Source organism: Bombus pyrosoma, linkage group LG14 (assembly GCF_014825855.1).
Source record: "Bombus pyrosoma isolate SC7728 linkage group LG14, ASM1482585v1, whole genome shotgun sequence".
NCBI classification, from domain to species: Eukaryota; Metazoa; Arthropoda; class Insecta; order Hymenoptera; family Apidae; genus Bombus; species Bombus pyrosoma.
In genome coordinates this window covers 10,952,644-10,966,613 of record NC_057783.1, presented here as the reverse complement: position 1 = coordinate 10,966,613, position 13,970 = coordinate 10,952,644, and the positions used below count along the sequence as shown (strand labels likewise).

General features: G+C 37.0%; 1 long non-coding RNA gene across 1 annotated transcript in view; it reads right to left on the bottom strand.

The window, feature by feature from the left end:
* Window positions 1–3,360: 3,360 nt before the first annotated feature.
* The window catches only part of LOC122574837, a 96,503-nt gene continuing 85,893 nt past the window's right edge, over window positions 3,361–13,970 (bottom strand). The window contains exon 2 of the long non-coding RNA XR_006319203.1: window positions 3,361–3,642. This is a non-coding gene — a long non-coding RNA (uncharacterized LOC122574837). The remainder of the gene's footprint in view (window positions 3,643–13,970) is intronic.

Below are 13,970 nucleotides of genomic sequence, written 5' to 3'. Positions count from 1 at the left end.
ACGAGTTTCTTAAATAAAATAATTACTGGGTAAGATTGAAATCTAATGAAACGAAGTGTTATACTCATGCGAATGATTCATCTCGCTTTTTTCTCAATTAATAGGAGATCAAACATTCCTTCAATGATATCTATAATATAAAAGATTTGGTTGAAATTTATAGTGGAAAGATATCGTTAGCCAAGGAAGGATTATTTCGGAAGACCAACGTACTCTCGACTCTCGATTCGGGGTTGGTGGATTTCCGATTGCCCCACCCGGAAACAGGTTGTTCCTTTTCTCCGCGGAAGGTGAGACGAAGGTAGATCTATTGACTGTGCCAGTCTCGACCGTCCTCGGTGGTAATTCGAGAGGAAGCTCTGAACGCCGATGAGAGTCGACTGATTGCGAGTCACGAGGGGGAAAGGGCTCCTCTTCCCTCACAGTTTAACGAAGTTATCAACGAAATCGGCAAAACAAGTCGGATATAGTCTTTGTTCGGGAATCATTATCCGCCCCCTGGTCTTCGATTACGCGTCTACGTGTAATGATTGGAAGAAGAATGTCTCGGGTTCTAAAGAATGAAAAGCATGTAATGTATTCGGTGTAAATATTAATGCCAGAAGAAAGTGGGGAATTATCGAGGGAAATAGTAACCGACGACCGCGAATTTGATATTGAAAACGATGTATCTTCGAAGAGATACAATGAGATCATAAATTATTCCTGTGAAAAAAAGTAGTCGACAAGGATTCCAATACGTATCAACGTGGATTTGCACTCTAAAAGTTACTAAAAATATCAACGATAAATTGGATTTTATCTATTTACAAATTTGCAACAAACCACTGTTTAGATTATTATATATTACGCAACATGCATATAAATTTCTGAAATTTATGTTGTTTTCGTATACAATAACAAGTATGTCAAAGACGTCATCGAAGAGGCGCTTCAAGCGAAATTTCTTTTATTTTATTTTAAAGTTTCATACTTTTTAACGCGGAGGATGTATTATCCAAAGACACATAGGAACGCCTTGACAATGAAACCGTGGGATTTTTATTATTCTCCATACTTCGCATACCTGAGAATTGCGCTAATTAAAATCGTTAATAGTACACGAAGCTTGTGGATTTAATTAACCTAAGTATCTCTCCGAAGTAACTACCGACATAATGTAACTTGATTCGATCAACTATGATTTAACAATTGGCCATTTCACATTTCAAATGTAGATACACTCGTTTTACGTTGAAAATGAGAAAATTTTGTAAGAGGTCCGTATCTATAAATGAGCTCGGATTCGGGATATTCGTAACTTTGTATCTCTTTAACGAATTCGTGTTTGAATAAAAGAAAGGAAAGAAAAGAAAAGAAAGACAACAAGACAGAATGAAAGAAAGAAAAGTGGAATAAACGAATGTTCGAATAAGCGAATGGCGTATCCGAAGGATCTGCAGAAAGAATACGGCACTTTAAATGATTCTCTAGGGTGAGGGGGAGTGAAACTTTGCAATCACTTTCTGCAATAGTTTCTCATTAGTTGAAGAGTGTACAGCGCAATACGCTTGCTGCACTTGGCATGTAAACTGCAGTTCTCTCTTTCCTGGACTCGCGATAGTTTCATATCGAAGAGGTGAATCGAAGGAAGAGGAGACGTTGCTCGTGAACATGGGAACGATATTCCTCCCGGAATAGCTGGAGATTGCTATTTCCTTACCTTCGTTCCCAACAATTCGTACGCCATCGAAAATCGAACACGCATTTCCGTTAAATAAAACATGCATTACGTCGGTATGACAAGGTATTCTGACAAATCATTCACGCATTCCAATTTTCCAATCTAACTAGGTCGTAAGAAATTTTCACGTAATTAATTGATCGATTCAATTTCGAATCTTAAAAACCTATAAATGTGTGTAATTTTATCGATACCTATGCCATCTACGAATTCACGTTCGACACAAGCACCTCTATCGTCGATGACGAATCATCGAGATGAATCTCTCTGGGTAGGGAAAACGAAATACAGGAAAAAATGGCCGGATTTTTGATGCGCGTGTTTTCCCCGTGTCTCGTTAATTAAGCCGTGCAGAGGTTACAATGACATATCGGAGATATCCAGCGTTTGAACTTTGATGAGAACGATGTTCGTATAGGGGTGGTTAATGCGGTGACACGCACTGGGACACCCCAGAAGGGAGTGGCCCAGCCCGGCCATTCTGGTCATTGCTCAGTCGATAATTACTTACCCCCGGCTTAATGTGCGAAGCTCATCAAACTGCCTGTGAAATATCGTTTTCACGCGCACATATGCGCCTGAATCAACGACGCTGTCATCGGGACACGTATTACGGATACCGGGACCAAAATTTATCATGTTTGCCCGCAAAGGGTATCCGCCGACCCTGATGAAACTTCGCTCTGAACTCCACGCGGTTGAAGGATGAAACTTCTACCAAGATTTGATACTAGATAGAAAATTTCTAATTTACGGATTGAATTTTTTATGATTGGATAACTTTTAAACGAACATTAATAATTGCGATTTGAATTTTAGCTCATTTTTATATTTCATAAAAATTACTTCATATGAATTGCGAAACTTCATAAATTTTATCGTTTTTCCATATATTTTAACACAGCGTCACATATATATGTATGTATATATAGTATATTTAAGGGCTTTTACATTCCTGCCTTTCCTTTCTTCCCCACAATCTCGCTGGAATTTTGGAATCGGCAGAAACAAAGATAAATTTAGAATGATGAAATTACGATACATTCAAGGATTATCTCTTTCGTTCCTTTCCTTCCTTTCTACTCCTGCCTGAATCTTAAAATCAGCAGGATCAAAGGTAGATAATAATAAATCCGATAATTTTCTCTTCCCATCTTTTCCTTTATTTCCTTCGTTCTTCCTTAAAGTTAAACTTGAAAGTAGCAGAAACCAAAATTACGTAATAGTTCTGCACTTCTTATTATATATTCCTTCTATATTTCTCTCGGTTCCCTCCTTTCCTTTATATTCATTTCCAGTGCATTTTTTCTTCCCATATCTTTCTTTCCTTCTCCTTTTTTCTTATATTTCTTCCCCATCACTTTCATATCTTTCTTCCCATATCTCTTTCCCCGTCTCCTTTTCCGTTTTGCTTCTTATTCATTCCTTATCTCTCTGTCCTTCCTTCCATCCATATACGTACAAAATAGGATTATAAAAGAAGCAGACAATACATAAAATGGAAGAGATAGTGATAAAAATCTTCATCTTGGATCAGAAGAAGATAACATGGGAAGATGTGGCACGCAAAATTGCAATTTTGTATTAGAAGAATATTGATGTGGTCTGGAATAGGTTTTTAAATAAATAGTACAGAGTTTTCAATTTATTGTCGATTTATTGAAATCATTTTGTAATACATACAATTCATACAATAAATGTACATGCTTCTAAATCTTAACCTTTTGTAACGTACAATATACTAAATTCTAGCGTAGTACACAAAGTATCCTTAAATGGCAAATGAATTAACAATCAATGTAATATTAAGTAATTCACTGAAATTTTGTTTAATTGTAATATTTTTGTAATTTTGGTGTGGAAATGTCGTAAAGTTCGATGTTGTTTTCGTTGGAACTGCTATGTACAACATAAGATTTCTGTAACAAAAAATATCCAAAAATAATTATTAATAATATATTCTACAAAGTCAACTCGAATTCAATTTATGTAAAAAGAATTTTCATATATAAATATATAGAAATACAAAAATTGTATAAAAATGACTACACAATAAAAATAAATTTGTAAAGTCAACTTATCAATAATAATTCCTATTTTAAATAAAATCACTAATGCATTATTTTTATTACAATAAGTAATGTACCCAAATTTATATTCATAAAAAATTAGAATTTAATTAAAGACAATATCTAACTTTGTCATCTTTAAAATAATAGTGAAACTAAATAATAGTAAAAATTAATTCTATCTTTTCTATCATTACTAAAATAAAATACAGCCATTTATATTCAATAGAACAGAAACTGAAAAACGATATAAAGAATAAAATAAAGTCCCTGTGCTTTTTAAACAATATTTAATTAATTCGCTGGCCGCTAAATATTTGGAAAACACCAAAAACATTCCCCAAAATCATCCATCTTCGCTGAAGACTTTCAGGAAACTGACAGCGGGCGATCCTTACCACTTTTCTTCAAATCTCTCATATTAATTATATTATGTGCAATTATATGTGTGTGTGTGTGCGCGCGCGCGCGTGTGTGTGTACATAGTATACAGAGTGTCGCACGACTCGTGGATAATCGACTAGGACGCGATTTTTGATATGAAAATAAGTCATAGATATGAAATAAAATTTTTGCATTTAAAGCCCCACTTTGAATAGAACAAAGTTTAAACATGTGTAATTAAGAAATGGTCTAGTGCACACGCATTATACGATACAATTTCAAAATTATTTTTCTCGAAAACAAAACATCGTATAAAGAAATTTTATTCTACACTTTTTACTTATTTTCACATGTAGTTAACCTTTTGTTCGCTATTCGTTCCTGTTCAGTCTATAATTAGCCAAGTTTAAATATATTTTTGCAAATTTTTAAAATCGTTTTTTTCGGAAACTGAACGTTATATGAAAAAATTTTATTCCTTCTTTTGACTCATCTTGACACGTAGAATTAGTCAATAATCGCCGATCGCCCTGTATATATTGGATTGGCAACTAAGTGATTGCGGATTTTGTCATTAGGTGGTATTGACAAAATCCGCAATCACTTGGTTGCGTTACATATACGTATCGAGAAGGAAGAGAGATTGTACTCCATTAAGAGTACAACGATCGCTAGGCGTTTGCAATAAAGAAATTGGTATATCAATGGGATTATAGAAGAATAGAAATCAACTGGGTGCACGACGAAGTGAAAGCTGCAGAAAAAGATGAAAGGAGGCAGGAAATAAGCGCAAGAACAGCAGCAGCGAACTTTGTTTAACGGAATTTTATTTACGGCAAATGACTGGTAGATAGAGCTGGCTGGTTGTTTCTTTCTTCCCTTGGCAGTGAAACGAGGGTTCCCAAGCTTTTTTCAATTACAGACACAAAGTTACGTTGCAGATTGATATCGGTCGAACCGGGTTCTCCCTTAAAAACTAGCCTTGGTAATAATTAAGGATCCGTGAAATTAAAAGTCTATCCCTAACAACATCCCCAACAAAAGCATGATGGCAGCGATTCTTAGGTTCCCTTCCTTTTCTCGCTCGAATATTTCTCCTCTTACCCGCTACTTTCCGCGAGCATTAAAATTCGATGAAAGAGATCCTCGAGATGCCCACGAACTACTCCCGCGGCAGCTTATGTCCTTAATTAATAACCCAATTGCACCCGGAACTATACATAGTCATTCTTTCCTTCTTCCACAAAGGCTCTTCAGCTGGCAGATTCGCCAGTCTCTGATAACTCGCAAACGTTTCTCTTTCAATTTCCTTATTTCTTTTTCAGCGTTTCCTAAACCGAGAATCGACGATGTTTCGCCGATCGTCCCTATATTGTCAGCTAATTTTCTTTTCCTTTTCTTTCTTTTTTTTTCTTTTTGTCGGTACGTACTATTCTTTATGTAAGAAATAAATTTTTTGAGAATAGGTGTTCTTTCGTCTCATAAAAGTAATGGCGCGCATGCTCCACGTCTCTCCGAAACAACAGACAGACATTGTGGAGCGTGATAGCATATGCTTTCCGTGCTATAGAATTTGGATGATTCCTTAGTCAATCAGTCGCGATTTCTATTCAGAGATCTCCTATTTCTCACAATCAGAAATGCAGAGGTCGTGCGTGGTCGTTGAAAGTTGGCAAATTTTTATCGGTCAAAGCATCGTATGTGATAAGAATAAAAATCACTTCACGTCGATTTTGTACACTTTACATTTTCATAAGACGTAATGATACAATTATCCTCCTCTGGAAAATCTAGAAAAATTGCAGTCTAATAAAGTATTTACATCCATTTGGTTGCATTTTACGAACAATTATCGCACCATCACACTTTTCGCTATTAAATGATATTTAAAAAATGTTCTCATCGTATTTTTCCCTATGATCTCACAAAGGTAGCTACAATTTCCTCCATCACAGAATAGGAAAAAAAGAGAAATGAATTTTTTAAACTAATGGTTGTTTGATCATATAACCAGAGAAGTATGGCAGAGCGTGAATTTGCCGCGTAACACGTAATCAACCACACGGGCAACACCGCTCGACCAAGTAAAGACATAATTTCAATGAACAAACACAATTACTGGCCTGTTACGAAACGGGTCATTTGCCCGTCCACCGGTCTCGTCGAGAGGCCCATTTAGCCGAACAGACTGCGTTGTTCCCTCTCGATGCGTTTCGTACCGTTATGCACTTAAGAGAGTGCCGTTCGACATTGCATAAAAGCCATCGCTTTCTTCCTCTACTTGGAAATTGCCATGCGTTTCGACGGCGTACTTTGGCCCGAGGAAAATTCAATATCATTCGCGTCTCCCTTCACAAAAATACATTATCTGTCCTTTACGTCGAACAACACTTACAAACTAGACTCTGATAAAGGGTAAAAAAACTTTTCAACCCTCCGATCGAGTGGCAGCTAGCTTTCGGTGATTTTCAGATTTTTCGAATGTTAGTGAAACGAAATTTTATATCTGATTTCAACAGGACGTATCGCCACGTGTTCATTGCTTTTTAGTTTTATCCATTCGGAATCCGGATCAACTCTTCATTTTTTTGGTTGACACATTGATTCTGTGTTTCCTGTACACATATTGATTCTGTTTGATGTTTATATTTATTCGTGAAATCATTGTTACGCTTACAGGTTTTTTTTGTAGATATTGATAAACTTGCTGTTTTCGTATTAATAGTACTACACAGATGGTTCGATCTGCCCAATCTGCTATTATTTTGATTTTTTTTTAATTTTTCGATTGTAACTGTTAAGCTCTTGAATCGCCATTTTTTATCGTTGCAACTATTCATAATTCTTTATTTTATTTATTCTGTTCTTTAGGATTGATCACAGGTTACGAATATCGGAAAAAGGTCTCAGTCTTTTCAATCGTACTTATTTCACCTCAACTTTAATTTTCACTCATTTGTCAATTTTTCTTCCATTGAAAAGATTTTTCCTACCTTTCGAAGGGAAAGGAATGGTATTTTCACCTTATAATTTCTATAAACGGCTGCGCTGCAATCATTTTTAATGTCGATTGCGTGTCGATACTTAATTACAATCAAATACAATTTAGCTACATACAAAGAAAAATGTGGTTGTAAACGGCTAATAAAAAATAGAAAATAGTGCGTGATACATTCTCTGTCTGAGGAATTTGTTGCGCGTTGCGGAGCGAGGTGTGGGTGGGGAACAACAAGAATCAAGAAAAGATGTAAGAATCGTAGTCGACGGTTATTCGGACTCGGAGGGTCATACTTGTTCTTATTATAAGGACACAACGAGTATTGCGTAAGCAGCTTGATCTGTCGACCTCTTGAAATCGAAGAAGATTGTAACTCTAAGGGTAGCTGTAGCCTTCGGGGCGTGTTTCGCTCACGACTCGCTTTATTACATCGCCTTCCTCTTGTTCCACGGATTCGTTCGATACAACGACACCTCTGCTGTCCATCACCTCCATCCTCTTTCGTGTCTTTTATTTTTCTTTCTCTTCTACTTCCGCTTGTTCTTCTCCTCCTTCTTTCCCATCCTTTCCGCTCGTTCCTCTAGTTCTCGAAATCTTGTGTTTCAAATCGATAGACGCTTTTATGCAATCGCGTGCTTCTGACCCGACTTTTCTCGCTTTCCTTCATGTTCGATCAGAGCTCTTGATGTCGTTATTCTACGATGCGATAAGTTTCTCGTTAGTTTCGACCGTATCGATGATTCTCTCGTCGATTAAAGTATCTACTCTTTTCTGAATTCGAGACATCGGAAGTTACAATTTAGAATTATTGTACTTTCGACCGTTCGCGGGGAGACGCGATCTCGAAGAAGCGCGCCAACGGGAGTCGTAAATTCCCGTTACGATTTGACTAATCGACACCACGAATCGTTCGATCCCTTATTTCTTTTGGGATAATAAGGGTGGTTGAGTGAATATAACGCTGCTATTAACAGGTTAATATATATTTTGAATGATCTAACAACTTCAATGTGACACAAGATTGCGTATGTGAAAAGACCACTACGAATGAGTACGACCTGAGACTCCTTTCGTGTTGGCGACTGTGATGAGGTATCTTCTGTCGATTGACTGTGTTCGACTTGTAGATCCTTCTGACTTGACTTCTGACTCTTGCTGTTCCTTCAACTGTGTTTTGACTCAAACTGGTTTTAACTGGCTAATGAGATTTGACTGGTGCTTGAATGTTACTGTGGAACAAGTCTTGAGATCAAGTACAGAGATGAAGTGACTGCTCTGTAGGTATGAGAACAAGTCTAGAGATGAGGTGACTGTTCTGTCGTCCAGAAAACAAGTGAAGTTCTTGTGTGATTACAAAGGAAAGCTTGGAGTGGGTGTCTTTGTTGTATGAAGAAATCGGATTCGTTGCTCACACTTTTCGTTAAGAAAGTTGGTTAGGACCAACGTTAGGAATGAAGATAGGAGGAAGAGGCCTCCCACCAACGTGGCTCATGGGCGACATTGTTTATGGGAAAAACCAGCTTTTTCGTTAGACAAATATTCCCATTTATAAATTATAAATTATTTGCTCTTCTTTGTTTATCGAACAAATTTAACGTATGTATGTATATAACATTGTTATTGTCGTTGTTAATAATTTTGCGTACAATTCACTATCGAAATAATTTTCGTCGCGATTTCATTCCATTTCCTGTATCGTGTTAGCATGTTATAGACAGCAAGTAACAGAGATTGTATTATATCTATATTTTGCGTCCGCGCAATTTCTTCTTCGGCCATTGTACACAGTACAGCAATTGCACAGGCGCATACCCTTTTTCCTTATGCATTGCATATCGAATCGATGATTGCTTCTTTGCAATCTCGCCATTGTGGTTCGTACGAGATGGAAATATTCGAAAATTGTATATCGCTATTTCGTTTATTTATCCTTCGTACTTTCCTTTTATTTTCTTCAACTACAAGAATAACAGCAGCATTACCGTATCCTGTTACTGCGCTTCGCTCGCATCACGTTTCCATCGGGATACCGAGCAGGGTATAACAAACTATCGATTACCTATAACGAATTAACTTCTTTTTCAACTTTACAAAAGTTTTAAGTAGTCGGGATAATTTTTAATAACACGGTGTTATTTTTCTTCGATGATAATCTTGTCATTTTAAAAGGAAAGCTAAAGCTAATATTCGTGCAAATTTGAAGTATAGTATAGTAGTATCGTAGAGCGCTATAGGAGGGAGCATGTTTCTTAAAACGGAAAATATTACTCTTAGGAAAACCCATGAGCTATCTACTTCTCGCGAATTTTAAATTTGTAAAAAAAGCTTGTGGTATGAAAGGGGTCGTGGAAATTTCCGCTAAAATTTAACCACGGACATTTAGCAACGATCGTCCAGCAAAATTGGCCGAAACATTGTCCGACTCTGGTCGGAGACGTCGCTGCCGGCCCTATTTTTTAACCGATACGCTGGAAAATTAAGCAGACCGTGATATCTGATCATTCTACCGTTTTATATATCTTTCGCTCAACGGCGTTGATTTTGATTTTTCCCACCAGTTAGCGGTCGGCTGGAAAAGCGACAGGGATTCTGACCGAGCAGGCCGAAGGGTGGTTAGTAATTAAGGGTGAAGGGTAGTTTGGCAAAAGTGGATGGAACGAAGCGTTCCTGGCAATTAATTTTCGCACCCAGTTTCAGTTTGCAGTCCCACTCCTAGCATCCTGGCTCAGCCACCCCCTCTTTTTCTCTTCCCTTCACGATGCCCTGTATCTCTATTCGCTTATCGTTCAACAGGATAATACACGTATACGTGTATATATAGAAAGGGACCAAGCACGCAGAGTTGCCAAGGAGGACGATGTGTGACACCTTTCAACGGTGTCAACCACGCTAGTTTAAGCTTTTGCCAACGTTCGAGTGTTAATACCATGATTAATATACGGCGCCTCGCTTTTCACCAGACCAACGCCTATCTCTCCGTGACTAAGACCAGCTCTGTTACCTGTACGCCTTTTACAGAACATACATGCTGCTATTCAAAGTTTACTTACAACCTGCAGCGAATTCCATTTCGTATTTATTAAACGTGCATACTTCACTCGCTCACACGCTGCGTCGATTCTTATTAATTGCGCTTAAGTTAATGATTCTTCCGTATTGAAAAGGCAATCGTGTTTGTTTCGAACTAAATGGTTCGCGATAAAGTATTATCGTGCTGTGAGAATTTGGCATTTAGAAAAGGATAGAAATGGTAAAGATTGCGATGCGTATACAAATGGGGAAAAGTTCACTTATCATAATTGGATTGTTTCTTTAATTATCAAGTAAACTACGTAGTATGTAGTGTGTAAATACGATAAATGCGTCATGCGCCACACATACATGTATTTAAAAAATATACGATATCGATATAAATAGACAATCTGATTCTTGCCAATAATGAGATTATATATGAATTGTTTTTATATGATACAATAGGAGAAATTATCATCAACATTTAATACTTTCCATAATTTTGATGTTGATTAAAGCAGTTTTTCGTAAGAAATTATCAAACAAACGAGGTCGGCGTCAAATTTCCATAACGTAGATGCGTTTAGATGTAGTTTTTCGATCGGCCTGTACGAATTTTTCGCGCTGGCTTAACTCTCATACGATGAAACGCGATTATAAAGGCAAAGAGATTTGCGCACGAGGATTTCACCGACAGATTATACTAGTTTCTAAAATGTGAGGACCGATGGAAGAGACTGCAGCGACATTTTGTTTAATATTTTCACCAAGTCGAGCACATTTTTACGCTACGATAAATATTCAACCCCGTGAAATGTTCTTTGATACATTTAGGATTACGTATCCGCTCCTGACTTTTATCGTTTTACACGGTGATTTTAATTTTTTAATTTCTCATTCGTTGTAAAATTATTTACACGCTGCAAATTATAAAATATAAAAAAGGTATTCTCCAAGTTCATGCACCTTCTATTTAAAATTTTAATCAATGAACTTGGAAATATTGTACAGAGAATGGAATAATCGCTAAACGATGTAATCTTGGATAGCAGAAAATCCTATAGGTTATAGATGAATCGATAAATATAATATTAATTATATTGATTCGGTAAAAAAAAATAATTGTAATACAATTTGGTAAAAATTAACGATTTGCAGGGACAATTAAACACGAATATGCGATGGATAAACAAAGTTGTTACGATGCTATCTATATACGTACAAATGAGATTCTACAGATAATTCGGAAATATAACGTATAGTAGGAAACATAGCAAGATGATAGGTTCGGTACAGTGATCGATCAGATTCGTTGTGATGTTCTTAATTATTTATCGTAAGATATACGATGATAAATGTCGGTTATAAAACAACGGCGTAGCTTTGTTACGGTAAATTAGCTTTGAAACTCGCCACGAGATCTGAAGTTCGCGTATCAACTTTGAATATTAAGGAAGACTGATGGAAACTTTTCAGACCCTATTTATAAACATTTTAGAAGTTTCGCGAAACTCATTCCGACATATTAATAGTTATTAAGTTGCCGTACGTTAATCACTTATACATTCGCACTCTTTTCCGGCAGTCAATTTTCAATATAGCAGCCGTAGAATGATTTTGTTAAAAGATTACTGCGATTATTTTAGCGAGTATTCTTAGATCAAAGGATATAAACTACAAAATCGAACAAAACCTATCAACCATCCTCTTTTGCTTATAGTCTTCCAAAGTACATTCCTCACGCCACCTTCGAAACATATTTTCTTTGTCCACCCTCGACACGACAGGGAACAGAAAAATCTGAACAAGCGAGCACGTAGTAGCGTGTCAGTTGCTTAATAACAATTATTAACCGAGGTAATCCTTACATCGGACACGATGGTGGCGGCATAAAGAAAGTCGAGGCGCTACATGGTGGGGGAGTTAGTTAGGCGTTACGAGGATTTACGATAGGTCCTATTTCACGTAGCTAACCAGCCGCGGGAACTGGCTCGTGGGGTCAGCGTCTATACGGGGAACAGAGAGAACGAGAATGCAAGGGTGTGCGCAGGGTTACGGGCCTTGAATAGGTAGGGGGTACACGTACGCCAGAGGCAATAGTTTTCAGCTACCAGTAGTCATTTGTAATTGGAAGCCAGCAACGTTGGCTTTATTGCTACCATAAAGATCTCGGCTTCCTCGGTCGACCGCGGTCCCTTCTTGGTCGCTCCGCCTTTCGCCTCTGTCCTTTGTGTCGGCGCTAGAACATAGTTACCGCAACGTACACCTCTTGCGATTTACGCAAATTAGCACCGCGAACGCTTCTTAATCTTCCTCTACTTTTCGTTCTCACATATAAATCGAAAGTATCGTAGATGATAATCTCACCGATACGCGTTGATAAGCTTGTCGAACTATTTGTTTTTACGAATCTCGATGGATCTTCCGTGATGGGAACATCGAATGACGAAACAAGACTGATTTATAGTTAAATATAGAAAATTAATGGAGGATGTACAGGAAGATTTGATTTCTCGGCAAATTAACCCCAGTTCGAGGAAATCCGTCGAAGTGGCGAGTTTTAGTTGCGACACGTAAATGTATTTTTTCAAACAAAACGTTAAATAGAGATACCTTTTTCAAGATAGCATTTGTTAAGACGACTAAATGACTATATTTTAAGGAAAGACAATTTGTTATACTTATGTATGTATGTGTGCATGCTGCCATCTATTACATATGTTAATGTTATTTATTGCGCATGTTAATATAGCTGCATAATTCACAACATGGTTCTGTAAATAGACCGTGTAATTTATTTTCGATGGAAATATGTCTTTAAACGAATTTTTTTTTTAACTAAGTATTCCACATACAAGATTCTGTATCGACAGGCTCTACTAACTAGAAACTGTAGTTTCTGATGAAACTAACGATAACATAGGCAGAATAGTAAAAATACACAGCTCGAATTAGATATATATACATATACAATATAAAAACGGATATCCAAACGACTACCAATGCACTGGCAGAATTTTCCGATCCTCAGGCTTGTAGAAAATACAATATTTGGCTTTTTAAAATATCTGATACTTGAGACAAAAAAAATTAAGCCAAACCATATGATTCATTCATGTGAGAATTGTTAAAACTAATATAAATATTTTCTGTGCAAAAGTTGACAAATTTGTAAATTAGCGATTTTATCGTTGTGAAATGCACGCTACGAATTCGGTTACAAATACAACAGAAAGGAAAAAGGAGGAAGTTCAACATTTGCGTATGCATACAAACCGCATTATAATTCGTTGGCCGGTAATGAAATTCTCTTTGGTTTGCCATCAACTCCCCAGGGGATTTGGTTTATACGCGGCATCCCGATGGACACAAATGCAGTAGTCATCAATTTACGGTATTACGACGAAGTACTTACGCATAGAGCTCGTAGTTCACGTTGCCTGATCCCCTTACGGGGCTATCGATATCTTTGACGGAAAACAGCACGTGAGAACGTTCTAACATAAATTCGTTCGGCTGTTCACGTAATTGTCGATTGAAAATAATCCGATCTCTTATTTTATTGGATATTGGTGTTTAATCACTAATCAGTATCCTCGAGCTATAAAAGCACAAAAAATTCAGCCAGGTTTCAGCTATATTAATTAATATTTTTTACGGTATCCGACCCTTGATAAACTACGTATAAAGTAATTTCTGCCAATAATTCTTTTCAAAATTTATTCGTTCTCAAGACGATCGAATGATCGATCGACCATTGAGTATAATTCTTAAAAACTCCATA